General features: G+C 41.6%; 1 protein-coding gene across 1 annotated transcript in view; it reads right to left on the bottom strand.

The window, feature by feature from the left end:
- The window catches only part of LOC126175115 (protein slit-like), a 98,681-nt gene extending 73,493 nt beyond the window's left edge, over nt 1-25,188 (bottom strand). The window contains exon 1 of the mRNA XM_049921669.1: nt 25,095-25,188. The gene's annotated coding sequence lies outside the window, so the exon portion shown is untranslated. The remainder of the gene's footprint in view (nt 1-25,094) is intronic.
- Between the last annotated feature and the right edge of the window lie 245 nt (nt 25,189-25,433).

The following is a 25,433-nucleotide window of genomic DNA, read 5'->3' as shown; positions in this document are numbered from 1 at the left end:
AGTATGCGTATGACCTGATTCCTTTCCCCCGTGTGCTCCTTTCCCTCGAACATATCCGCGTCCTCCACACCTCCCGCCGACGTGATGCCTCCTCCCATCCACTGGTTGCTCCTCTCCTCTCCAACCCCCGCCTGCTGCCGCGCCTTCACCCTTGTGTCTCCCCTACCCTCCACCTCTACACCCTTCATCTCTTTTCTCAAGGTGGCTTCCGTCAATTCCCCTGCCTGGATGATGCTCTCTCTCCCCCCATTTGTCCCTCCTATCAACTCTGATCTTCACCTCCCCCTCCCTCCCTCGCCCCTCACTTCCATCCAGTTTTTTTGCCCGCCTACCCTCTCTTTGACTCCATTCTCTCCCCCAAGTCCTTTTGCTTTCCCCTCCACTGCCTTCCCCACTCTTTCTCGCGTCCGCCCTGCGACCCCCCTCTTCTGTGTCCTCTCCCTCATTCGTCTCTCCCCATTTTTGCTTTTACTCTCCTCCCCCCCATTTTATCCCCCTCATCTGTTCGGGTCTTCCCCCCACCCCCCACCCATATGCCTTTGTGTCTACTTTATAGTGCAGTGTTTACAAGAGTTTTCCGTGTTGTGTATCCCCTTTTTAAGTGTCGCGAACAACACCGTACTGTGGCTAGGTGTGTTTTTTGGCTCTTGTGAACAGAAACCAGATTGTCGCCGTGTTTTTTTAATTGTGCCTGTCTAATTACTGTGTGGTTTAATCAGCTTCACCGACCCTTTGTTTTTACATTTTCATTTTGCAACTTTTCGCCATGGTCCAGTTTTAAACAGGCACCATTTTCTCGCCTGTTTTTATTGTTTTTATATCTCCTCATTATGTATTTAACTCTTCTGTAGGCTGCACAACGGCATATTACGCTACTGCCAGCCTGTCCTCCGTCTCGGAGGGAATCGAAATTCAATAAAGTATAATATACCGGTATGTGTTCATTCATCATGATCTCAGTTGTTTCATAGTTGAAGCTCACTGAAACCGAAAGTGGATAGGAACGAAACCTTAAATTCAGATGGGATTGCGTATAGCAAGGATAGGTTAGCAAGCGTACTCATTGCGGCGAAGAACTCGACGGTGTCGTATGACGTTATTACAGATTCCTAAGCCGGCCGCGGTGGCCATGCGGTTCTAGGCGCTGCAGTCCGGAACCGCGGGACTGCTATGGTCGCAGGTTCGAATCCTGCCTCGGGCATGGATGTGTGTGATGTCCTTAGGTTAGTTAGGTTTAAGTAGTTCTAAGTTCTAGAGGACTGATGACCTAAGATGTTATGTCCCATAGTGCTCAGAGCCATTTGAACCATTTTGAACAGATTCCTAAAATGAAGTAATTCAGGTGAAGCAGAGTATCAAAGATGGATGAATCACGTTAATCGGATGCTTTCACAGACCAGCGTAGCCTTCTACGAAAGTCAAACGTGGTGAACAATTCAAATAAAGAACAAGATAAGTTTTTGAAATGTGGTGCTTCAAAAGAATGCTTAAGATTAGATAGCTGACTGAATAACTTATGAGGAGATTTTTTTCTCAGAGTAGCACTTGCAACATATGTCCGGAATTATTTGCTGTACTCCAATCTTTGCCTTTATAGTTTTTATCCACTACAGCTCCGTCTGTTACTATGGAAGTTATTCCCTGATGAGTTAACAGATGTTACTTTTCTTGTCAGCGTTTTCCAAATATTCCTTTCCTCGCTGAATTGAGTAAAACCTCTTCATTCCTTACCTTATTAGTCAACCAAATTTTCATCATTCTCCTATAGCACCACATCTCAAATGCTTCCATTCTCTCCTGCTCCTGTTTTCCCACAGTCCATGTCTCACTGTCATAAAGTGCTGCTGTGCTCCAAACGTACACTGCAGGAAATTCTTCCTCAAATTAAGACTTATGTCTAATACTAGAAGACTTCCCTTGGCCATGAACCATGAATGCCCTCTTTGACACTGACGGTCTGCTCTTGTATGTCCTCCTTGCTCCGTCCGTCGTGGCTTATATTACTTCCTGGGTAACAGAATTCCTTAACTTCACACACCAGTTATGGTGTTAAGTTCCTCGCTGTTTTAATTTCTGCTACTTCACATTCTTATGTCTTTCTTCGATTTACTATCAATCTATATTTTTTACTCATTAGACTGTTCATTCATCTTAACTTTCACTAAGGATAGCAATGTCATCAGCGAATCTTAACACTGATATCCTTCCACCCTGAATTTTAATCCTTCTCTTGAATATTTTTTTCTTATTTCTGTCATTGCGTGATCGATGTATAGATTTAATAGCAGGGGTGAAAGACTACGTCCCTGTGCTATAACCCGAGCACTTCGTGCTTGGTCTTCATCTCTTATTGTTCCCTCTCAGTACTTGTACATACCGTTTGATGCGGCCCGCCACGAATTCCTTTCCTGTGCTAACCTCTTCATCTCAGAGTAGCACTTGCAACCTACGTTCTCAATTATTTGCTTGACGTATTCCAATCTCTGTCTTCCTCTACAGTTTTTGCCCTCTACAGCTCCCTCTAGTACCATGGAAGTCATTCCCTCATGTCTTAGCAGATGTCCTATCGTCCTGTCCCTTCTCCGTATCAGTGTTTTCCACATATTCCTTTCCTGTCCGATTCTGCGTAGAACCTCCTCATTCCTTACCTTATCAGTCCACCTAATTTTCAACATTCGTCTATAGCACCACATCTCAAATGCTTCGATTCTCTTCTGTTCCGGTTTTCCCACAGTCCATGTTTCACTACCATACAATGCTGTACTCCAGACGTACATCCTCAGAAATTTCTTCCTCAAATTAAGGCCGGTATTTGATATTAGTAGACTTCTCTTGGCAAGAAATGCCTTTTTTGCCATAGCGAGTCTGCTTTTGGTGTCCTCCTTGCTCCGTCCGTCATTGGTTATTTTACTGCCTAGGTAGCAGAATTCCTTAACTTCATTGACTTCGTGACCATCAATTCTGATGTTAAGTTTCTCGCTGTTCTCATTTCTACTACTTCTCATTACGTTCGTCTTTCTCCGATTTACTCTGAAACCACACTGTGTACTCATTAGACTGTTCATTCCGTTCAGCAGATCATTTAGTTCTTCTTCACTCTCACTCAGGATAGCAATGTCATCAGCGAATCGTATCATTGATATCCTTTCACCTTGTATTTTAATTCCACTCCTGAACCTTTCTTTTATTTCCATCATTGCTTCCTCGATGTACAGATTGAAGAGTAGGGGCGAAAGGCTACAGCCTTGTCTTACACCCTTCTTAATACGAGCACTTCGTTCTTGATCGTCCACTCTTATTATTCCCTCTTGGTTGTTGTACGTATTGTATATGACCCGTCTCTCCCTATAGCTTACCCCTACTTTTTTCAGAATGTCGAACAGCTTGCACCATTTTATATTGTCCAACGCTTTTTCCAGGTCGACATACCCTATGAAAGTGTCTTGATTTTTCTTTAGCCTTGCTTCCATTATTAGCCGTAACGTCAGAATTGCCTCTCTCGTCCCTTTACTTTTCCTAAAGCCATACTGATCGTCACCTAGCGCATTCTCAATTTTCTTTTCCATTCTTCTGTATATTATTCTTGTAAGCAGCTTCGATGCATGAGCTGTTAAGCTGATTGTGCGATAATTCTCGCACTTGTCAGCTCCTGCCGTCTTCGGAATTGTGTGGATGATGCTTTTCGGAAAGTCAGACGGTATATCGCCAGACTCATATATTCTACACACCAACGTGAATAGTCGTTTTGTTGCCACTTCCCCCAATGATTTTAGAAATTCTGATGGAATGTTATCTATCCCTTGTGCCTTATTTGACCGTAAGTCCTCCAAAGCTCTTTTAAATTCCGATTCTAATACTGGATCCCCTATCTCTTCTAAATCGACTCCTGTTTCTTCTTCTATCACATCAGACAAATCTTCATTGTATATGTTTATTATTTTCAGAAATATAGACGTGCCAAATCGGGTGATCGTTTTTGATACACCCTATATTATTCTTGTCAGCAACTTGTAAGAATGAGCTGTTAAGCTGGTTGTACGATAATTCTCGCACTTGTCGGCTTTTGTAATCTCTGTAGTTGTGTGGATGATGTTTTTCCGAAAGTCTGATGATACGTCGCCAGTTTGATGCTTGTTACACAGTAATGTGAATAGCTGTTTTGTTGCCACTTCCACCAATGATTTTAGAAGTTCTGGTAGAATATTATCTACGCCATCTGCCTTATTTGATTTTAAGTCTTACAAACCTCTTCTAAATTCTGATTCTAACACTAGATCCCCTATCTCTTCCCTATAGATTTCTGTTTCTTCTTCTATCACGTAATCAGGTAAGTTCTCCCCTCAAAGAGGTCTTTAGTACATTCTTTCCACCTACCTGCTAGTCAGGAAAAATCAGATTTGTGGCGCAACCGGACTAAAAGAACACGTCGCTTGATAGGCCTCATCCCGAAGCATCATGGAAATCGTATATTGGGAAATAGAGGGCTCGACTATGTCAGTAGGTTCAAATGGATATACGAGGTTACGGTAGTTATGCAGAGATGAAGGGGCTTACAGATGATAAGCTAGCGTACAGAGCTGCAACAAACCAGTCTTCGGAGTGAAGACGACAACAACAAACGTCGATCACGTGCCTCGGAAACTGTGGTGGCAGAGCATGACAGAGAAAACTTGCAGACCGAAGCGAGCAAGTTCCTTGACCATGCGATTGTAATAGGTGGAAAATTCAATTTGCCAGATAAAGATTCCGAGAGTCATTCCATTAAAACTGATGTCAGAGACAGAAAAACGGGTCAGATCGTTCTGAATGTCTTGTCTGAAAAATACTTCGAGGAGAGAACGCATCATTAACGACTGCAGATGTTACAAGGAATTGTAAAGAATCTAGCAAAATATTTTGGCTTAGCAACAAACAAATTGCGAAGGAACTAATTAGTCAGCATCAGATATTTAGTAGTCTGAAAGAAGCTGTGGAACACAAGGGATAAAATTCAAAAGCATTGTACAATACGCCTTACACTAGTATATGCCGATAAAGGTAGTGACTGATGGCAAAGGCTCACCCCTTTTCAGTAGATGTGTTACGAAGTTCCTACGAAAGATAAGAGAGCTTCATCAAAGATTTAAGCGGTCATAGTCAAAATAAGCGAAAGGTGAACATTGCGGTAACCGCTCAATAAAGTTTAAAGTAACATTTTGCCAACTGATCTGACTAAAAATCCTGAGAGGTTTCAATCCTATGTAAAGTCAGAGGGCGGACCGAAATCACATACTCAGACACTTTAGAGACCATAATGGCCTCAAAATAAATATGACAGGGAGAAGGACAAAATAGTAAATTCAGCCTTCCAAAAGGCTTGCACTGCGAAAGATCTTCTTACAGTACGTCTTTCTAATCACGGCGCAAACAACGAAACAGCAGATACTGAGACAAGAGCAAAGCGATATGAGATGCAACAAGTATGTGAGTACTGTAGTAGGAAAGTCGAATGGGCAACTTCAGTTTGTTGGCAGAATTTTAGGAAGGTGTAGCTCATCTGTAAAGGATACCGCATGTAGGGTGCTAGTGCGACCTATTCTTGAGTACTGCTGGAGTGTTTAGGGTACGTACCAGGTCGGACTGAAGGAAGACATCAAAGGAATTCAGAGGCGGGCTGCTGGATTTATTACTGATAGGTTCCAACAATACGTAAGTGTTATGGCGATGCTTCTGGTACTCAGATGGGAATCGCTTGTGAGAAGGCGACTGGAGTACAGATAAAATAACACGTTTATGAACCCAAAGGAAAGACATACGTTTAAGTAAACCCAATCAACATTATAACATAGGAATCAGCTTAATTTTTAAAGAAACTTCTCGACAGAACAGCAGTAACCCATGAGGAAATTCTTCAGTTTTGATTTGAAAGCGCGTAGATTAGTGCTAAGAGTTTTGAATTCTTGTGGTAGCTTATTGAAAATGGATTCAGCAGTGAATTGCGCACCTCTCTGCGCAAGAGTCAAGGAAGCGCGAATAATAGAAGAAATAACAAAATAAGAAAGAATAGAAGAAATAATTCAACTGACCGACGAAAGAATGTAGTCAAAAAATGTTTAAGAATACAGCAATATAAGTCAATCACGAATAAAAAGAAATAGCAAGATCAACAAAGCCAAAGTTGCGATAACGGTGCCAAGATACAGAAGAAAACTGTCGTTTGAGCAACTGATGCTCTATGTACAAAAGTCAATAGAACCTTCTGTGAAATAAAAGCAGAGGCGGCAAGAGGAGTTCCATTGTTAAACGCAGAAGAGAGGGGACAGTTGGAAAGACTACACTGAAAACTTTACGTGAGGAAGGAGCTGTCTGGTGGCGTGTCAGAAGAGCATGGAGAGTTTAAAAGTGTCTTTAAAAGACTTGCACACAAATAAGGCATAGGAGTTAGAGAACATTATTTCGTAATTTCTAAAATTATTGGGCAAGTGGTAATCCAATGAATACTCAAGTTGGTTCGTGCAGTATATGAATCTGAAGATATACCGTCAAGGATCTGGAGATATACCATCAAACTTTCGGTAAAACATCATTCATACAATCCCGAAGAAAGCAAAGCCAGATAAGTGCGAGAACTAACGCACAATCGGCTTAACATCTCATGCACCCGAGTTACTGACAAGAACATACAGAAAGCAGGTAAATAAATTTGAGGAAAGTTAGATGACGGGTTTCGGAAAGGTAATGGAACCTGAGAGGCAGTTCTAACGTTGTGCTTCATATTAAAGCAAGACTTAAAGAAAAATCAAGACACGTTCATGTGATCTGTCCACCTGGAAAAAGTGCTCGGCCATGTTCAGTAGTGCCAGATGTTCGAAATTCTGAGAAAAATCGGTGTAATCCATAAAGAGCGAAAAATAAGAATAGGACACCAAAGACGAATTGCTCGGATAAGAAAGGATGTAAGACATGGATGAAGTATTTTGCCCCTTGTGTTGAATGTATACAACGAAGAAGCAATTAAAAAATAAAACCATGATTAAGTAGCTATATTAAAGTTCATTGAGAAAGGATATCAATGATTAGAATCGCTGACGGTATGACTATCCTCAGTGAAAGTCGAGAAGAATTAAAAATTGCAGGACCTGTTGAATGGAATGAATAATCAAACCAGCACACTCTATGAATTAAGAGAAAAAAGAAGAAAGTAATGCTGAGTATCAGAAATGAGATAAGCGATGACATTAACATCAATACTGATGACTATTAAGCAGCCAAAGTGAAAGAATTATGCTGTCTGTGGATAAAAAAGAACCACATAACGGCCGAAGAAAGGATGGCATAAAAAGCAGACTAGCACGAATGGGTCGATCCTGGCCAAGCAAACGGAAGCCATCATATGATAAGTCTAGTCAATTCTCCGTCAAACAATCACGGATTTTTCAAAGCTGGAATTCGCATAGCGAGGAATGTTATGAATCTTGCCTCCTCAGAACTTTCGTACTTCAACTGAAATACTCGATTCCGTATAAATTTCGGACTGAGTTCACTTTTATACTTAAATTATATATTCTACATCTTAAGATAATTTTGCATTTGTTTGACCACCAAACACTTTTTTTCTGATAATATAATTTTATTTTTTATACACTTTGCAACATCGACCTTGAACCATGAAAATTAGTAATCACAATTATTAACTTAAATGAGTCAAAAATCACTTTACAGTGAAACTAATATTATTATGCTTTCGTTTTCTTGTAAACAAAATTTCATTTTTCTAATTTTACTACCGATACTGCAGTGTACAATTATGCAGAAACAGGAAACAGGTAGTTTTTATATTGTCAAAATTTGCAACCTTCAGTATTAATTATTATGAGCATAAATCTTTATATAGATAATTATTTCCAGAAAACATTATGTAAATTATAGCTGAAAAGTAATTCCAGTAAAGACAGACATAATAAAATTCATTTGAACTATATCCTGTTCTAGAAGGATCTGGAAGCTATGTACGTAATACTTATAGAAATTTTAAGCGCCAAACGCGCCATTACAGTTCCAGTTGTTGTCGAGATTGGTCGATGTAACTACCAAGTTCTTTGTGTTGAAATGTTACACAATGGATTTACTTAACAAGTGGTGTAGAAAGTGTCAAGAATTTATGAATAAATACTGATGACGTCAAGGAGCAGCAATTTTTACTGAAACAAAATACAGTGGACCTATTAACTGGAAAGCATAAACAGGAACCGACACCCAGAAAGCGATTCACCAACAGCAAGATAAGTAAAATTTATCGACTAATATAATGTTTCTGCCCTTGTGAAAATATATAAACGTTGATGATACGGTACTAGAATAGTTAGTTCAACGTAGCATTTTTACTTTCTGTACATCTACGAACATTTCGATAGTAAGTGATATATGGAATTATATGAGCAATGAACAGTTTTATGTTATTTTTCCTGATTTAATGTATAACTTGTTGCAAAGAAATTGGCATGTTACATTCAGCAATAACTGTTTCTCGATCATCCACAGTAATAGTTGGGACGTGTCGAGAGCAACCGAAAAAAGAGAGCAACCGAAAAAACAATCGACCATTTTCTTGGAAGTGCTTCGCGAAAAACGACTTTTGTTGGTTCCGGGTCATCTTGGAAGACGCAAACCGTTATTGCTAGTTAGTTTCCGGTTCGTTAGAATACATTCAAGTTTCGTTCCCTCTTCCACATCTATACTCTGCAAATCACCATGGGGTGCATGGTAGACGGTACGTCCCACTGTACCCGTTCCACTCACGTATGGAGCGCGGGAAGAATGATTGTTTGGATGCCTCTTTGCATGCAGTAGTTGTTCCTATCTTATCCTCACAATCCCTATGTGTAGGGCACTGTAGTGTATTCCAAGAGTTATCATTTAAAGTCAGTTCGTGAAACTTTGATAACTGACTTTCTCCGAATAGTTTACGTCTATCTGCAAGTCTTCCAGTTCATTTCCTTCAGTATATCTGTGACACTCTCCCACGGATCAAACCAACTTGTGACCGTTCGTGCTGTCTCTGTATACGTTCAACATCGCCTGTCAATCCTATTTAGTATGGGTCCCACACATTTGAGCAGTATTAAAGAACCGGTCGCACGAGTGACTCGTAAGCAATCTCCTTTGTGGACTGATTGCACTTCTCCAGTATTCTATCAATAACCCGAAGTCTATCACTTGCTTTATACACGACTGAGCCTATGTGTTCATTCCATCTCATGAACTTCCAGCATGCTGGAGTAGCTCGGGTCAGCAACTTCGGTTAATCAATAGAACGATAAACCAATTCACGTCGCAAATATTTTCTTTTTCATTCGATGACTAGTTTCGGGACAAGACCCATTTTCAAATCAACATAACAAAGTCGAAAATGGCATTTCCGGAGATGTCAAAAAATCTGTAATGTACATTTACAGTGCACACAGTATCTCTGTGACACTGTACACCCAGCTGTTTGTGTGAGTTGTACGATTCTAACACTGACTCGCTGATATTAAAGTAATAGGATACTATTGTTTCTCGTTTTGAAAAGTGCACAGTTTTAAATTTCTTAACCTAAGCAAGTTTACGCCCCCCCCCCCCCTATGAACCATGGGACGTTGCCGTTGGTGGGGAGGCTTGCGTGCCTCAACGATACAGATGGCCGTACCGTAGATGCAATCACAACGAAGGAGTATCTTTTGAGAGGCCAGACAAACGTGTGGTTCCTGAAGAGGGGCAGCAGCCTTTTCAGTAGTTGCAGGGGCAACAGTCTGGATGATTGACTGATCTGGCCTTGTAACAGTAACCAAAATGGCCTTGCTGTGCTGGTACTGCGAACGGCTCAAAGCAAGGGGAAACTACAGCCGTAATTTTTCCCGAGGGCATGCAGCTTTACTGTATGATTAAATGATGATGGCGTTCTCTTGGGTAAAATATTCCGGAGGTAAAATAGTCCATTCGTATCCCCGGGCGGGGACTACTCAGGAGGACGTCGTTATTAGGAGAAAGAAGACCAGCGTTCTACGGATCGGAGCGTGGAATGTCAGATCCCTTAATTGGGCAGGTAGGTTCGAAAATTTAAAAAGGGAAATGGATAGGTTAAAGTTAGATATAGTGGGAATTAGTGAAGTTCGGTGGCAGGTGGCACAAGACTTTTGGTCAGGTGAATACCGAGTTATAAATACAAAATCAAATAGGGGTAATGCAGGAGTAGGTTTAATAATGAATAAAAACATAGGAATACGGGTAAGCTACTACAAACAGCATAGTGAACGCATTATTGTGGCCAAGATAGATACGAAGCCCACGCCTACTACAGTAGTACAAGTTTATATGCCAACTAGCTCTGCAGATGACGAAGAAATTGATGAAATGTATGATGAGATAAAAGAAATTATTCAGGTAGTGAAGGGAGACGAAAATATAATAGTCATGGGTGACTGGATTTCAAGAGTAGGAAAAGGGAATGAAGGAAATATAGTAGGTGAATATGGATTGAGGCTAAGAAAATAAAGAGGAAGCCGCCTGGTAGAATTTTGCGCAGAGCATAATTTAATCATACTTAACACTTGGTTCAAGAATCATGAAAGAAGGCTGTATACATGGAAGAACCCTGGAGATACTAGATCAGATAGATTATATAATGGTAAGACAGAGATTTAGGAACCAGGTTTTAAACTGTAAGACATTTCCAGGGGCAGATGTGACTCTGACCACAATCTATTGGTTATGAACTGTAGATTAAAACTGAAGAAACTGCAAAAAGGTGGGAATTTAAGGAGATGGGACCTGGATAAACTGAAAGAACCAGAGGTTGTACAGAGTTTCGGGGAGAGCATAAGGGAACAATTGACAGGAACGGGGGAAAGAAATACAGTAGAAGAAGAACGGGTAGCTTTGAGGAATGAAATAGTGAAGAGAGATGTAGTTGAGAACAATATTATGGAAATGGAAGAAGATGTAGATGAAGATGAAATGGGAGATATGATACTGCGTGAAGAGTTTGACAGAGCACTGAAAGACCTGAGTCGAAACAAGGCCCCCGGAGTAGACAACATTCCATTAGAACTACTGACAGCCTTGGGAGAGCCAGTCCTGAGAAAACTCTACCATCTGGGGAGCAAGATGTATGAGACAGGCGAAATACCCTCAGACTTCAAGAAGAATATAATAATTCCAATCACAAAGAAAGCAGGTGTTGACAAATGTGAAAATTACCGAACTATCAGTTTAATAAGTCACGGCTGCAAAATACTAACGCGAATTCTTTACAGATGAATGGAAAAACAAATGGAAGCCGACCTCGGGGAAGATCAGTTTGGATTCCGTAGAAATGTTGGAACACGTGAGGCAATACTGACCTTACGAATTATCTTAGAAGAAAGATTAAGAAAAGGCAAACCCACGTTTCTAGCATTTGTAGACTTAGAGAAAGCTTTTGACAATGTTAACTGGAATACTCTCTTTCAAATTCTGAAGGTGGCAGGGGTAAAATACAGGGAGCGAAAGGCTATTTACAGTTTGTACAGAAACCAGATGGCAATTATAAGAGTCGAGGGGCATGAAAGGGAAGCAGTGGTTGGGAAAGGAGTAAGACAGATTAGCAGCCTCTCCCCGATGTTATTCAATCTGTATATTGAGCAAGCAGTAAAGGAAACAAAAGAAAAATTCGGAGTAGGTATTAAAATTCATGGAGAAGAAATAAAAACTTTGAGGTTCGCCGATGACATTGTAATTCTGTAAGAGACAGCAAAGGACTTGGAAGAGCAGTTGAACGGAATGGACAGTGTCCTGAAAGGAGGGTATAAGATGAACATCAACAAAAGCAAAACGAGGAGAATGGAATGTAGTCGAATTAAGTCGGGTGATGCTGAGGGAATTAGATTAGGAAATGAGACACTTATAGTAGTAAAGGAGTTTTGCTATTTGTGGAGCCAAATAACTGATGATGGTCGAAGGAGAGAGGATATAAAATGTAGACTGGCAATGGCAAGGAAAGCGTTTCTGAACAGGAAAAATTTGTTAACATCGAGTATAGATTTAAATGTCAGGAAGTCGTTTCTGAAAGTATTTGTATGGAGTGTAGCCATGTATGGAAGTGAAACGTGGACGATAAATAGTTTAGACAAGAAGAAAATAGAAGCTTTCGAAATGTGGTGCTACAGAAGAATGCTGAAGATTAGATGGGTAGATCACATAACTAATGAGGAGGCACTGAATAGAATTGGGGAGAAGAGGAGCCTGTGGCACAACTTGACTAAAAGAAGCGATCGGTTGGTAGGACATGTTCTGAGACATCGAGGGATCACCAATTTAGTATTGGAGGGCAGCGTGGAGGGTAAAAATCGTAGAGGGAGGCCAAGAGATGAATACACTAAGCAGATTCAGAAGGATGTAGGCTGCAGTGGATACTGGGAGATGAAGAAGCTTGCACAGGATAGAGTAGCACGGAGAGCTGCATCAAGCCAGTCTCAGGACTCAAGACCACAAGAACAACAAGCAGATTTCCAGTTTTTTTTTGCCGCTCTGAAACCTTATCGAGATCGGACTGAATATTTACGCAGTTTCTTCCAGAGAGCACTTCATTACAGATAACTGCACGATCTGCAAAAATCTAATCTCATCATTAATATTGTCCGCAAGGTCATTAGTATACAATATGAACAGCAAGGGTGGCAACACACTTAGTACGTAGTATACTGATTACACGTTTCTTCGGTCGACTTTTTTTAACATTTCCTTAAACCAGCACATACGAGGATATTTTTGTGCTGATTTCATCGGGAACAGATCTTTTTACAGCTAATTATTCATGCAGAATCGAATGTATGACTATGATTGCGTCTATCGAATAGTAAGTATGTCACATGGCTACGCTTTTCAATAATTTGCACATCAACGTTTCTCGGCTTAGCAATAGATTCTGGTGGACCTTCTCGATATTCACCGACCAAAAGAAACTGCGGAAACAAATTCTAAACAGTCTTTTCTAAAGGTGACTGATTACCAAAATTGAACGAAACGATTCGTGGCATTGTTGTTCAGTTGGGGCTTTACGAAAATCGTCAAAAGTCGTTCAACGAAAACCTTACCGTGAAACTTGAATTTCATTATAAGACTGTTTCTTTAAATCCTCACTTCAACGAAACAATTTGCCCGTTATCTAAGCTGCAATTTTTTAACAACAAATGGTATTAAAACAATACTGCTATCAATTCTCAGTAGTGCCAAAAATTTTAAATTGTGGCTCTCGTAACAGTACTGTATAACGGCTCCCACCCTGCCTTGCTTTATGGTTCTCCATATAGTTTAAGTGAGAAAGTCTGTAACATCAGCCTTCCGTCATAGGCAAAAATTATGTCGAAAATTTTTAATAAAATGTTAAAATAGTAATTCAATGAGTAACCTCAATGTGAAACAATGTAAAGTCAAAGATAAGGATCAAAAGTAGTCTCTGCCTACTTTCTAATGTTTTTCATTCCGTAGGGGAAGATCATATGTGTCCATTTTTAGTGGAGGCAGTTCGATTCCGACATAAAAGAGGAGCGCGCGGAAATTGTCTATTACTGCACCGAAATGTAGCACTAAACTTAAGCAATTTATAGTAACTGAATCAGATTAATTTTTTAAGTGTTAAAAGATTAATGTGGCATATTCAAACGTTATTGTGCGAGTCTTGGAAAAAGAATAAACAAGAACAGGTTTACTATTATTTTACAGACGATACTGATCCCATTTAAAATTGTATTCTCGGATCCTGTCCCAATTCCGCAGACCAAATTATTTTTATAAGATTTGTCCGACGTTTTAATGCCTTTCCTGAAGCGCACGGATCGTAAATTAGACAGAGTTGGATCATAGTCTTTATAGTAATACTTAAAAAATATGAAAATAGGTATAATTCATACAGTTTACACTATCATAATTTTAATTAATAACTTAATATACGAGGGTCACTCCACAGGAAATGCACACTATTTTTGTAAAAATGCAGTTTTCATTCTGTATGTATGAAAGTTTTACAGTGTGTAGATACATCCTTCTTCCTTGTTTTCACACTTAGTTCAACCTGTTCCCGTGAGTGGCGACTTCGCAGCATGTCTTCAAGATGGCTGCTACACTTGGCGTTCGTCAGAAGCAACGTGCTATCATAGAACTCCTGTGCTGTGAAAACGAGACAGTGGGAAACATCCACAAGAGGTTGAAAAAGGTGTATGGAGATGATGCTCTCGATCGCAGTACAGTCAGTCGGTGGGCAAGCTGGTTACGTGATGAAAGCGGGCATGGCAGTATTGAGGATTGTCCTCGCAGCGGCAGGCCTCGTACTGCACACACTCCAGACAATGTGCAGAGAGTTGACGAATTGGTGACTGCTGACAGACGCATCACAGTGAACGAATTGTCACACTACGTTGGGATAGGGGAAGGAAGTGTTTGCAGAATATTGAAAGTGTTGGCGTTAAAAAAGGTTTGTGCCAGGTGGGTTCACAGGATGTTGACTGGCTCACAAAGAAACAAGAAAAACGGTATGCAGTGAACTTTTGGAACAGTACGAGAATGGTGCAGATGAATTTCTTGGAAGAATTGTGACAGGTGATGAAACATGGCTTCATCATTTTCCACCAGAGACAAAAAGGCAATCAATGGAGTGGCATCATGCAAATTCACCCAAGAAAAAAAATTCAAAACCACACCTTCTGCTGCGAAAGTGTTTTTCGATTCCGAAGGACGCTTGCTTGTGGACATCATGCCAAGTGGAACCACCACAAATTCTGATGCGTATGTGACGACACTGAAGAAACTTCAAGCTCGACTGAGTCGTGTTCGACCACATCGGCAAAAGCAGGATGTTTTGCTGTTGCACGACAATGCACGGCTACTGTCAGTCAAAACTCGGATGGACAACACTGAAACACGCGCCTTACAGTCCTGACCTGGCTCCACGTCACTAACATCTCTTTGTGAAACTGAAAGACTCTCTTCGTGGAACAAGGTTTGAAGATGATGACTCCCTTGTGCCCGCTGCCAAACAGTGGCTCCAACAGGTTGGTCCAGAATTTTACCGTGCTGGTATACAGGCCCTGGTTCCAAGATGGCGTATGGCAGTTGAGAGGGATGGAAATTATGTGGAGAAAGAAAATATTGTTCCTAAAGGATGTATCTACACACTGTAAAACTTTCAACCACGTAGAATAAAAGCTGGATTAAAAAAATAGTGTGCATTTCTTCTGGAGTGACCCTCGTAACAAACACACATTTCCTAAAATTTTTCAGTATCTGACAAGCGTTTATAAATAGTAATTATACAAATCCCACTTTATTGGAACGGTATTTAATTACCATTCATTATTACGATTTTATATATATGAAGGGCAACAAAATGGGGCGTAGAATATCTTCGACGTACCGCTGTGCTGTAAGGGTACCGCGGATGACAACCAAAGAGGTCCTGCTGTGGAAAAAAAAAGCCACCCCAGACCTTCACTCCTGCTTGTCGGGCAGTATGGCCGGCGACAGTATGGTTGGTAACCCACCGATGTCCGGAGCATCTCCAGACACGTCGTCGGGACTCAGTTGGAAGCGAAACTCATCACTGAAGACAGTTCTACTCTATCCCGTGAGATTCCAGGCCGAAGACACGTCTGGAGGCGCTTCGGACAGTGGCGGGATACCAACACGATTGTTGCCCAGCATACGGCCCAAAAACCAAGTGTGCTGGTCTGGGGTGACAACTTTTTTCATAGCAAGATCCCTTTGATTCTCATCCGCCGCACCCTTACAGCACAGCGGTACGTCGACGATATTCTACGCCCCATTTTGTTGCCCTTCATGGCATCCCTTACTTGGCTTACATTCCAGCAAGATAATGCCCGCCCGCACACGGCAGAAGTTTCTACTGTTTGTTTTCGTGCTTGCCAAACCAGGCCTCGTTAGACAAGGCCGTCTGATTTCTCCCCAACTGAGAACGTTTACAGCTTTATGGGCAAAGCCCTTCAACCATGTCGAGATTCTGACGATCTAACGCGCCAATTGGACAGAATATAGCAGGACATCCGTCAAAACAACTCTATCAATCAATGCGGAGACGAATAACTGCTTGCACAAGGGCCAGATGTGGACCTCCGCGTTACTGGCTCGATCAATTTATGGAGCTGTTTCTCTTGAATAAATCATCCAGTTTTTCTGAAATGGTAATCATTTGTTTGTCTGTACATGTACTTCACATCTAGATTTCCGGCCCATTCGGTTAACTATTTCATGATGCATCGTTTTTTTCCCTTTTGGTTTAGAGTTATTTTTAAAGTTTACCTCTTGACAAGCATCACGCTGGCAGCTCCTAGTCAATACATGTGAAGCTCACTTGGATATTATTAGTACGAGTGTAAGCTAGGCATACACGTGTGAGTTTTGCACTCTCAGAGAGCTTTTGCGAGTAATAAATCATTGGAACAGCGGAAAGTTCCACGGGACTGGAAGAAGGCCCAGGTCATAGGAATCTATAAAAAGGGTAGAAAATCGCATGCACATAATTACCTGCCAATTTCACTGACATCGATTTGTTGTAGAATCATGGAACACATTTTGTGTTGAGACTCTGAGAAGCTCATCTGCAGAAACCAGCACGGTTTTAGGAAACAGCGGTCATGTGAGACACAGCTGGCCCTCTTTGTGCATGATATACAACAGACTCTAGATACCGGATCCCAGGTTGATGCCATATTTATCGACTTTCGAAAGGCGTTCGACTCAGTTCCGCACTGTCGCTTGCTCCAAAAAAGTACGCGCTTACGGTCTATCCTATGACATATGCGGTTGGATAGAAAGTTTTCTAATAGGCAGGTAGCAGTATGTCGTCCTGAACGGGGTGACTTCAACAGAAACAAGCGTAACTTCCGGTGTGCCCGAGGGCAGCGTAATAGGTCCGCTGCTTTTTACGATTTACATAAACGATCTGGTTGATGGTATTGACAGCGGCATTAGACTGTTTGCCGATGATGCTCTAGTCTACAGGAAAGTAGTATCACACGAAAGTCGTGAACAAATCAATGAGGATTTGCAGAAAATAAATGCGTGGTGTAATGACTGGCAGTCATCTCTCAATATTGATAAGTGTAACCTACTGCGTATGACAAGGCGAAAATCCCCATTAATGTAAGAGTACAAAATAAATGCCCAGTCTTTGTAAGCGGTAATATCCGTCAAGTATCTGGGTGTGACTATTCGAAATGATCTCAAACTCTAGATTGCGGTTTATTGGTAGAATCCTGAAGGGATGCAGTCCTTCAACAAAGGAAATAGCTTACAACACGTTAGTTCGTCCAGTCTTAGAGTACTGTTCGTCTGTATGGGACCCTTACCAGTTGAGTCTGATTCAAGACATTGAGAAGGTCCAAAGAAGAGCGGCAAGATTCGTGACTGGTACATTTAGCCATCGCGAGAGCGTTACAAATCTCATAGAAAGTTTGAAGTGGGACACACTTGCAGATAGACAGCGCGCTAAACGGAAGGGGCTGCTCACTAAATTCCGAAATCCGATCTTCACCGAGGATGTAGAGCATATATTATTACCACCAACTTTCAAATCGCGCAATGATCACCATTCAGAGATAAGGGAAATTAGAGCTCGTACTGAGGCGTTCAGATGGTGATTTTTCCCTCGCGCGATCCGCGAGTGGAACAGAGGGGAGGGGGGGAATACGACTTTGGTGCTTATTGTGCCCTCCGCCACACACCGCTTGGTGGCTAGCGGAGTATATATATGTAGATGTAGCTAAATGCCGTGTAAACACCGCCGAGAGTCAGCTCTCCCGCAGTGTCATAGAGCGGGGAAGACCTCAGATAGTCGCTTTCTGTGAATTTAGAACTCTCGTCTAGACGGCAACCTCTATCTCTCGAGAGCTGGTCGCCGTAGCTCTCAGACAAGAAAAACTAAACCGGCATCGTCGGGAGAGAAGAGAGTGCCCTGTGAGTGCAGAGAGGCCATATTGCGTCCAGGATTCGCGCCGCATTTAACAGTTTTTACGCTACCACACCTAAATAATATATTTTGCCGTACTTACGCAAACAGTAAATGAAAGTACTTATGAAACTGCGTGTTTTAGCCATAATTTGTGGCCGTGGCATCTTTCTGACCGCTTCACATCCTAAACGAACAGCACGAGCAGTTAGCCTGTTTCGCAAGTTCTAGACTTAAACAATACAACGCAAGAAAGAACCTGTAAAATCATCATAAACATATCACACAGAAAAAAAAATTGTCGCCGAGGAGATTCGAACTTACTTTGAACGAAAGAATAACGCATCACCCATTGCGACACAGACAGTGCAAGCAGCTGTTCTGTAAACGTGTACCGGAATTGTCGGGACAGTTGAAACTTGAAACTACTGTCGCGATCCCTACGCATGTTGAAGTGAATGTTACGGAAGTCGGTGACGACTTGGCAAAAAGAAAAAAAAAGTGATGAAGAAAGCGGCCAAGAAGTGGAAACGGGAAGAAGGTCCGCATTTAATTAGTTTCTACGAGGAAAAGCCAGCGTTGTGAATTGTACTGTTACTGGACAACAGGAACAGAGATAAGAAGCTACGTTTGGTGGCTGAAATGGCTACAGCAACTGCGAGCTTATGGAATATCGTCTCAGTTATGTGACTGGAATCGTGATTTCCTGTCAGAGAGGTCACAGTTCGTAGTAACTGACGGAAAGTCATCGAGTAAAACAGAAGTGATTTCTGGTATTCCCCAGGGTACTGTTACAGGCCCTTCGCTGTTCCTTATCTATATAAACGATTTGGGAGAGAATCTGGGCAGCCGTCTTTGTTTGCAGTCGAAGGTGACGTTTATCGACTAGTTAAGTCGTCAGAAGATCAAAACAAATTGCAAAACGATTTAGAAAAGATATCTGTATGGTGCGACAACTGGCAGTTTACCCTAAACAACGGAAAGTGTGAGGTCGTCCACAGGAGTGCTAAAATGAACGTTAAACTTCGGTTACACGATAAATCAGTCAAATCTAAAGGCCATAAATTCAACTAAATACCTAGGAATTACAATTACGAAGAACTTAAATTGGAAGGGACACATAGGAAATGTGGAGAAGGCTAACCAAAGACTGCGTTTTATTGGCAGGACACTTAGAAAATTTAACAGGTCTACTAAGGTGACAGCCTACATTACTCTTGTCCGTCCTCTTTTATAATACTGCTTTTATAATACTGCGGTGTGGGATTCTTACCAGGTGTGATTGACGGAGTACATCGAAAAAGCTGAAAGAAGGGCAGCACGTTTTGTATTATCGTGAAATATGGGATAGAGTGTCAATGACATGATACAGGATTTGGGATGGAAATCATTAAAACAAAGGCGTTTTTGGTTGCGGAGGGATCTTCTCACGAAATTCCAATTACAAACGTTCTCCTCGGAATGCGAAAATATTTTGTTGACGCCGACCTGTATAGGGAGAAACGATCACCACGATAACATAAGGGAAATCAGAGCTCTTACGGAAAGATATACGTGTTCGATCTTTCCGAGCACTATACGAGATTGGAATAATAGAGAATTGTAAAGGTGGTTCTATGATCTCCCTGTCAGGCACTCAAATGTGATTTGCAGAGTAACGATGTAGATGTAGCTTTTAACAGCTCCGCAGAAGACCTTTACCAGAATATTCACAATTTAAGGAACCAGGCAAAGTAGTTTTGTAACATAGATTAATTAACATGGAGAAACGAGTGAAGTACCTGGTATGGAACTCGAAAAATTGCCATTTAACTTCAAGTAATGTAGCTGTATCTATAATTTTATGACGTATTTATTGATTATATTATTATATTGGATGCTGAAGAACAGACCTTCAGGAATTTGCAAGTGGTTCCTAACATTGAAATAAATATATGTCCGGAAATACTTTATTTATCAGACATCCGCACTGGCTTTTGAAGCGGTATGGGTATCATGATGAAATCTGGTATAATAATGTTTCATCGTAATTGTTACCTTACCAAATATCAAAGAGAATTAACGTACCTGAAACTAGAAACGTTAGTCCTACAAGCAGTATGTCTTCAAAAATAATGGATTTACTCATAATAGTGTCTTGTTTGGCAATTTTGTGTCCATTTACAACGAGTATTTCTTCCATCTCCATCGCTGTCATTCTCGTAACATTTCGATATTGTTGTGGATCTTCCATCACAAGCTGTATAATGAGATTCTTGCATGCTCCAAAATCATCCCGCTGCCTAATTCACTCTCTTATCCACCAGGAACACGGCCCTTTACGTTTTTTTTCTTTGCCACTAGAAGTATTAAAAGTACAACAGTGTCCCAACGCTCTTCCATCGCGACATCTTGCTTACGCAGAGCTACGACAGAAAAATTTCGCTGAGAGTGATTGTCAGTTCTACCAGACACTCTCATCCTGCTACGTGTTAACGCTTCCGACATCTGCTCTCGCAAGACTCTCAGACACTTACAAGAAGTACTAGCAACTATCAAACAGCAGCTATCAGCGAAAATGTGCCCCTAGCACAAACAAGTCTGCGAGTACAGTCTGTGAGTACCGAACTGACTGAGAGCAAACAACTGTCACGTGAATCCCAGTGCTAAGGATCCAGATGATAGGCTAGCACCGAAACCCGATCGAGTAGTAAATAATTTGTACACAGCTTAGAGAGTTAGAGTTTTTTGCTCTCAGATAGTTTGGTACTGTGAGGTAGTATTCACAGAACTGTTTACACTAGGGACGAATTTTCTCTGACATCTACTGTTGATACTTCTTTGCTGAGAGCCTTGCAAGAGCAGATGTCAGAAGCAGCAGGGTATGAGAGCTGAGAGCTACACTTTCCGCGAGATATTTCTGTCGTAGTTCTGTGCTTGAAGGAAGAGATTGCGATCGAAGAGCGTCAGGCTGTAGCTGCACATTTCAACTTTCAGTGGCAAGGGAGTAACGTAAACTACCTTTTTCGTCTTGGGAGCATACAAGAATCTCATTGCAGAGCTTGTGATGTAAAATCCATAACAATATCGAAACTGTACAAGAATGACAGCGACGGAGAAAGAAGTAGTTTTTAATTTGGCCTAAAATTACCAGTCTAGATATTATTATGCGCAAATCCATTATTATTAAAGACAAACTGCTAGTGACACTAATATTTCTAGCATCAGTCGTTTACTCTTATTAATATTTGGCGAAGTAACAACTGCAATGAAATAACATTACAGCAATTTTATATTGATACGCATAGGCGCTCAAATGCCAAATAGGGTGGATATATGAAGAATTTCTGGACATACAATTATTTGAACTTTTTCACGTGTATTGATTTAAGGAATCGCTCGTCAGTTCCTGAAGGTCTGCTTTTCAACACCCAGAACAATAATATAATCAATAAACACCATGTCACATAAAATTGTAGATACAACTGTGTTACCTGAATTAAATGGCAGTTTTCCAAGTTCCAAAACGATTGCTTTCAAAGATAATTTCACTTGTTTCTGTATGTTAATTAACTTAAGTTATAAAATTAATATACCTGATTCATTAAAGTGTGCATATTCTGGTAAATTTTTTCTGTGGAGGCGTTAAAAACTGTAGCCATTTCGGCCAGCAAACTTTGCTCTTACCTCTGTTCCTGTACCTGAGTAATTGTACATTCCATAACGCTGGCCCGTCCTCGTACAAAATAATTAAATGCGAAACATCGCCCGGAGTCCATTATTGGCCTCTTTCTTCATCGCTGACATTCACTTCACAGTGCGTATCCCGGCAATGGCGGTACACATTGTTAGAGCAGCGTGTTACACAGTCGATGTGACAGTGCGTAGCGCGCCAGTCTCTCTTTCACATTGTCGTATTATAACGCGAGATCGAGTATATTCAGCGACAATTTTTTTATTTTCGTTTGTTAATTCTGTGTAATATGTCTGAGAAGTGTTTATATGTTACTTACCGCGTAACATTATTTAATCTGGAACTTTCGGAACAGGCTAACTGCTGGCATTGTTCGTTTGGGAGGTAAAACGGGCGATTTTTTTCCCTCAGAAACATGATATAGCTACATATTATGGCTCAAAACACGCCCTTTAGTGGGAGCTTTTATTTAAAGTGAACATGACTGCGGCCAAGTATATTACCAGGGTGTGGAAGTGTACAAAATGTGGAATACGGCACAAATCTGGGACGCAGTGTGGCCATTCTGCACCCTCCGAGTACACTCTGCTCTCCCGACAATGCCGGTGTAGTTTATTTTTTTTTATTTTTTTTTATAGGTATCGAGAGATGGAGGCGACTATCTACACGAGAAGTCTAAACTCGCGGAGTGCGACTCTCTTGAGATCTTGCTGGAAAATTCTGGAAATCTGTGGTAAGGTCTTATGGGACCAAACTGCTGTGGTCACCGGTCCCTAGGCTTACACACTACTTAACCTAACTTAAACTAACTTACTCTAAGGACGACACACACACCCATGCCCGAGGGAGGACTCGAACAGCCGACGAGGGGGAGCCGCGTGAAAAGGCGCATTAGAGCGCGCCGCTACCACACGAGGCACTATTCGCAACATTGTTCGTGGCTAGTAATAGACTACCGATTTTCGCAACATGTTGGCAACATGTTCGCAACATAAAACCAGTGTTCCACGGCTGCGTCGGTAGAGATCAAAGAAACATTATCCGTGGCCTGCTTCCACTAAATTCCGCTACGCAGCGCTAGTGTTCGTTTGCTCTGAGTGAGTGTTTTGGTGTTTGTTTTGCTGGAGTGTAGTGTTGCGTTTATTTTATGTCCCTTCATTTTTATTTGAAATGGAGTGGTCACAAGACAAAATTTTCCAGTTGATATCGCTCTATGAGGCAGAGGAGTGCCTGTGGAATGTACGTTGCGCAGGTTACAAAAATATTAAAATCAAACATCATTCATTACAAAAAAATGGCTCTCAGCACTATGCGACTTAACTTCTGAGGTCATCAGTCGCCTAGAACTTAGAACTAATTGAACCTAACTAACCTAAGGACATCACACACATCCATGCCCGACGCAGGATTCGAACCTGCGACTGTAGCGGTCGCTCGGTTCCAGACTGTAGCGCCTAGAACCGCACGGCCACTCCGGCCGGCATCATTCATTGCAAAAAGTTGCTGGTGGTGCAGTGACGTGGACAAAAAAATTAAATGGCTCTTATCTGGGAACCGACGAGAGAAAAGAAAAATAGAGGAAACTAAAAAATCTGGATGTGGTACTGACACACTTTACGAAACGAAGTGGTTTGGATTTAAATATCTACGTTTCATGGATGATTTGGAAATATTTGGAACTATTTGAGATATGGCTGGCTTTGATAGGAGTCTCCTGATACCAGAAAACGAAGAGTAACAGCAAGTCTTTGGTATACAGGGATTGCTTTTCTGAAATTTGTGTCTTTCTTTGAAACAAGTGGTTCTATAATATTCAACAGCATTTTAAAATCTGACGGCGACATCCTAGTGAAGTTACAAAAGCCAGAACCGTCTTCCAAATTCAGCTCACAAAGCATGTCATTCCCGCCACGTCTTCTATAGTATGTTTTGGTCCACCAACGACGACTACGTCGTTATCTTCGTCTGTTCATTTCGTTAAGTATTATCAATGCATCACCAAATGTCATTAATTCTTCCTCTTCTCTTGACATAGCGTATCTCTTGATGTGAATACACAAAGTAACCTATCAGTTCACCGCAGCAGACTATGCGAATACGTAGAAATGTTGGTCGCTAGTGTAAACGGGAATGCGAACAACGAACAATGTTGCCAACATGTTGAGGGAACAAATTGCACACAATGTTCCGGACAAAAACATGTTCTGAACTCAATGTAAGCGCGCCTTTACTCGCAAACTCTATGAGCGTGAAAAACTCTCACGTGTATACCTAGCTTAAAATTATTGAAAAAAAATCGTCATTTATCAAGCAGATGGTAACTGCAAACCACCATCCACCCAAACTTTTATCACTGTTATTTACGTGAGCTATGTCGGACAAATTAACCATCTGACGTCCTGATGCTACTGATCCGTAGTTACTCCTGGTCTGTGACGCCAGAATCGGCGCACAAACCGCGACTGGTAGCAACAGTATTTGGAGTAAAGCCGGGTTCACACACGCAACGAAAGTATCGCCACAAGTCATTCTGGAGTGGCGCTGTGAGCTACCGTTCACACAGGACGCCACAAATTCTTCGTAATTGCGCAGTTAGCAAAATGGCGTCACCTGTCTCAGCTGATTAAACAGCTGTACATATTACTAAATAAGATGTTTTGGAAACATAATAAATGTAAAATATTACTTACCAAAGTGTTTCTCGTCTCCCTTGTCGCGACTACATGTTTTAAGAACCGGTCTGCTGCTTCAAACCAAGCAAGGTTGGGTTTATAAATACCGTATGCAGACGCACCACTCTTAAGTGATTTCAGTGCTTTTTTATGTTCATTCATGTAAGCATTTCGAATTCTTCGAATTTTTAATTTTGTTGTAGCTACATCAATTCCAGATACATATTCACGCATACTGTTTACTATTTCAATTAATGCAGCATCTCTCAAATTTCTGTCTTTGTATGATTCGCTTTTGTGGTTCCGAAGGCATTCTCGTTCCTGATACACCTCCAAGAATCTCATAATTGTCGCTGTTGACCACTTTTTCGACATATTAATAGCAAACGCGCAAACAAAAGCACTATCTACGAACGAATACGCACTAGAAAGATTTGAATCCAGCCGCGAGGTAGCAATCGAATGACGTTATTCGATTGTGGAAAAGGCAAAATTGCGCAACAAAGTAGAACCAAGTTCAAATTTTTGTGGCGTGACAAAAGTTGCGCTTCTTAAATGGCGCCACCGAAAACTAGGTGTTCACACATGCAACTACAAAGCAACTGCAGTTCGCCATTAGCAGTGGCGATACTTTAGTTGCCTGTGTGAACCCGGCTTAAGTTGAGGACAGCACGAAGATCTCGCGACAGATGCTACTCGAGTCATCTTACGACAAGCAGTTGAAGGCGCCGCTCAGCGGCAATCAATACCGAGGCGCCAGCTACAGCCGTGTTCGGGCCCCGGCGGTACTCACCGGCTTGTCCTTTTATTTTCCCTCTCGTGTAGGCGTCGATCAGGCGGAGCGAGTGTGCGGCCCGGGCGGCGATTCGGCGCAGAGTGAGGTGAAGTGTGTGGGCGTGGGGGAGAGCCGCCGCGGCGATCTCCCTCTCTCATTGCGCCAATTGGGTCTCGTTGGCGCTGATGGCTGATGGCGACTACGTGACCGCCACCCCTGAGCTGTGGCCCCATCGACTCACCGCGTCCGCCAGCACGATCCGACACTTCGTACTTGTCACAGCGCTGTGCCGACGTCCCTCCCCTTCTTCTAAAGATAGGGCCCATTTATCAGCCTCCTTAAATGAAACGTGGTCGT

The sequence above is a fragment of the Schistocerca cancellata genome, chromosome 3 (assembly GCF_023864275.1).
Source record: "Schistocerca cancellata isolate TAMUIC-IGC-003103 chromosome 3, iqSchCanc2.1, whole genome shotgun sequence".
In the NCBI taxonomy this organism is placed as follows: Eukaryota; Metazoa; Arthropoda; class Insecta; order Orthoptera; family Acrididae; genus Schistocerca; species Schistocerca cancellata.
This window is presented reverse-complemented; position numbering and strand designations above follow the sequence as displayed.